Below are 4,355 nucleotides of genomic sequence, written 5' to 3'. Positions count from 1 at the left end.
AGTGATTTTCAATTTCACGGTCATTTAGCTCTCTAAATAATTAGGTAAATGACCGAAAACAACAAATGATGTCAGAACATGTTGGAAATTGATGATGTCGCTTTGAATGATGCATACTGAACACAAAAGAAGTCCGGAGTTCAAATATGTTTAAAAAACATTGAAGTGCCTGTGTAACAGATGAGTTCTTTTCTGAAACCCTGATACTCCGAAAGAGTTTGTCCAGTTTGTACACGAAGTGCGTCCAGTTTTTGCCGCGACCCTATCTACTCTTTCGTACATGCTATGCGGGTGAAATGATGATACCATGCCAAGTTTCAACTTATTCAGAATTCATTTTGTAGTGATTTTCAATTTCACTATCATTTAGCTCTCAAAACAATTAGGTAAATGACGGAAAAACAACAAATGATGTCAGAACATGTTGGAAATTGATGACGTCGCTTTGAATGCTGCATACTGAACACAAAAGAAGTCCGGAGTTCAAATAAGTTTAAAAAACATTGAAGTGCCCGTGTAACAGATGAGTTCTCGTCCGAAACCCTGATACTCCGAAAGAGTTTGTCCAGTTTGTACACGAAGTGCGTCCAGTTTTTGCCGTGACCCTCTCTACTCTTTCGCACATGCTATGCGGGTGAAATTATGATACCATGCCAAGTTTCAACATTTTCAGAGTTCATTTTGTAGTGATTTTCAATTTCACGGTCATTTAGCTCTCTAAACAATTAGGTAAATGATCAAAAAATAACAAATGATGGCAGAACATGTTGGAAATTGATGACGTTGCTTTGAATGCTGCATACTGAACACAAAAGAAGTCCGGAGTTCAAATAAGTTTAAAAAACATTGAAGTGCCCGTGTAAGAGATGAGTTCTCGTCCAAAACCCTGATACTCCGAAACAGTTTGTCCAGTTTGTACACGAACTGCGTCCAATTTTTGCCGTGACCCTCTCTACTCTTTCGCACATGCTATGCGGGTGAAATGATGATACCATGCCAAGTTTCAACATTTTCAGAATTCATTTTGTAGTGATTTTCAATTTCACGGTCATTTAGCTCTCTAAACAATTAGGTAAATGACCCAAAAACAACAAATGATGTCAGAACATGTTGGAAATTGATGACGTTGCTTTCAATGCTGCATACTGAACACAAAAGAAGTCCGGAGTTCAAATAAGTTTAAAAAACATTGAAGTGCCCGTGTAACAGATGAGTTCTCGTCCGAAACCCTGATACTCCGAAAGAGTTTGTCCAGTTTGTACACGAAGTGCATCCAGTTTTTGCCGTGACCCTCTCTACTCTTTCGCACATGCTATGCGGGTGAAATTCTGATACCATGCCAAGTTTCAACATTTTCAGAGTTCATTTTGTAGTGATTTTCAATTTCACGGTCATTTAGCTCTCTAAACAATTAGGTAAATGATCGAAAAATAACAAATGATGCCAGAACATGTTGGAAATTGATGACGTTGCTTTGAATGCTGCATACTGAACACAAAAGAAGTCCGGAGTTCAAATAAGTTTAAAAAACATTGAGGTGCCCGTGTAACAGATGAGTTCTCGTCTGAAACCCTGATACTCCGAAAGAGTTTGTCCAGGTTTTACATGTAGTGCGTCCAGTTTTTGCCGTGACCCTCTCTACTCTTTCTCACATGCTATGCGGGTGAAATGATGATACCATGCCAAGTTTCAACATTTTCAGAATTCATTTTGTAGTGATTTTCAATTTCACGGTCATTTAGCTCTCTAAACAATTAGGTAAATGACCAAAAAACAACAAATGATGTCAGAACATGTTGGAAATTGATAACGTCGCTTTGAATGCTGCATACTGAACACAAAAGAAGTCCGGAGTTCAAATAAGTTTAAAAAACATTGAAGTGCCCGTGTAACAGATGAGTTCTCGTCCGAAACCCTGATACTCCGAAAGAGTTTGTCCAGTTTGTACACGAAGTGCGTCCAGTTTTTGCCGTGACCCTCTCTACTCTTTCGCACATGCTATGCGGGTCAAATTCTGATACCATGCCAAGTTTCAACATTTTCAGAGTTCATTTTGTAGTGATTTTCAATTTCACGGTCATTTAGCTCTCTAAACAATTAGGTAAATGATCGAAAAATAACAAATGATGCCAGAACATGTTGGAAATTGATGACGTTGCTTTGAATGCTGCATACTAAACACAAAAGAAGTCCGGAGTTCAAATAAGTTTAAAAAACATTGAGGTGCCCGTGTAACAGATGAGTTCTCGTCCAAAACCCTGATACTCCGAAACAGTTTGTCCAGTTTGTACACGAACTGCGTCCAATTTTTGCCGTGACCCTCTCTACTCTTTCGCACATGCTATGCGGGTGAAATTATGATACCATGCCAAGTTTCAACATTTTCAGAGTTCATTTTGTAGTGATTTTCAATTTCACGGTCATTTAGCTCTCTAAACAATTAGGTAAATGACCGAAAAATAACAAATGATGCCAGAACATGTTGGAAATTGATGACGTCGCTTTGAATGCTGCATACTGAACACAAAAGAAGTCCGGAGTTCAAATAAGTTTAAAAAACATTGAAGTGCCCGTGTAACAGATGAGTTCTCTTCCGAAACCCTGATACTCCGAAAGAGTTTGTCCAGTTTGTACACGAACTGCGTCCAATTTTTGCCGTGACCCTCTCTACTCTTTCGCACATGCTATGCAGGTGAAATGATGATACCATGCCAAGTTTCAACATTTTCAGAATTCATTTTGTAGTGCTTTTCAATTTCACGGTCATTTAGCTCTCTAAACAATTAGGTAAATGATCGAAAAATAACAAATGATGCCAGAACATGTTGGAAATTGATGACGTTGCTTTGAATGCTGCATACTGAACACAAAAGAAGTCCGGAGTTCAAATAAGTTTAAAAAACATTGAGGTGCCCGTGTAACAGATGAGTTCTCGTCTGAAACCCTGATACTCCGAAAGAGTTTGTCCAGGTTTTACATGTAGTGCGTCCAGTTTTTGCCGTGACCCTCTCTACTCTTTCTCACATGCTATGCGGGTGAAATGATGATACCATGCCAAGTTTCAACATTTTCAGAATTCATTTTGTAGTGATTTTCAATTTCACGGTCATTTAGCTCTCTAAACAATTAGGTAAATGACCAAAAAACAACAAATGATGTCAGAACATGTTGGAAATTGATAACGTCGCTTTGAATGCTGCATACTGAACACAAAAGAAGTCCGGAGTTCAAATAAGTTTAAAAAACATTGAAGTGCCCGTGTAACAGATGAGTTCTCGTCCGAAACCCTGATACTCCGAAAGAGTTTGTCCAGTTTGTACACGAAGTGCGTCCAGTTTTTGCCGTGACCCTCTCTACTCTTTCGCACATGCTATGCGGGTCAAATTCTGATACCATGCCAAGTTTCAACATTTTCAGAGTTCATTTTGTAGTGATTTTCAATTTCACGGTCATTTAGCTCTCTAAACAATTAGGTAAATGATCGAAAAATAACAAATGATGCCAGAACATGTTGGAAATTGATGACGTTGCTTTGAATGCTGCATACTAAACACAAAAGAAGTCCGGAGTTCAAATAAGTTTAAAAAACATTGAGGTGCCCGTGTAACAGATGAGTTCTCGTCCAAAACCCTGATACTCCGAAACAGTTTGTCCAGTTTGTACACGAACTGCGTCCAATTTTTGCCGTGACCCTCTCTACTCTTTCGCACATGCTATGCGGGTGAAATTATGATACCATGCCAAGTTTCAACATTTTCAGAGTTCATTTTGTAGTGATTTTCAATTTCACGGTCATTTAGCTCTCTAAACAATTAGGTAAATGACCGAAAAATAACAAATGATGCCAGAACATGTTGGAAATTGATGACGTCGCTTTGAATGCTGCATACTGAACACAAAAGAAGTCCGGAGTTCAAATAAGTTTAAAAAACATTGAAGTGCCCGTGTAACAGATGAGTTCTCTTCCGAAACCCTGATACTCCGAAAGAGTTTGTCCAGTTTGTACACGAACTGCGTCCAATTTTTGCCGTGACCCTCTCTACTCTTTCGCACATGCTATGCAGGTGAAATGATGATACCATGCCAAGTTTCAACATTTTCAGAATTCATTTTGTAGTGCTTTTCAATTTCACGGTCATTTAGCTCTCTAAACAATTAGGTAAATGACCGAAAAACAACAAATGATGTCAGAACATGTTGGAAATTGACGACGTCGCTTTCAATGCTGCATACTGAACAGAAAAGAAGTCCGGAGTTCAAATAAGTTTAAAAAACATTGAAGTGCCCGTGTAACAGATGAGTTCTCGTCCAAAACCCTGATACTCCGAAAGAGTTTGTCCAGTTTGTACACGAAG

The sequence above is a fragment of the Triticum urartu genome, chromosome 3A, assembly GCF_056163025.1.
Source record: "Triticum urartu cultivar PI428250 chromosome 3A, HENAU_Tu73, whole genome shotgun sequence".
Taxonomy (NCBI): Eukaryota; Viridiplantae; Streptophyta; class Magnoliopsida; order Poales; family Poaceae; genus Triticum; species Triticum urartu.
Note: the sequence above shows the minus strand (reverse complement) of the source record.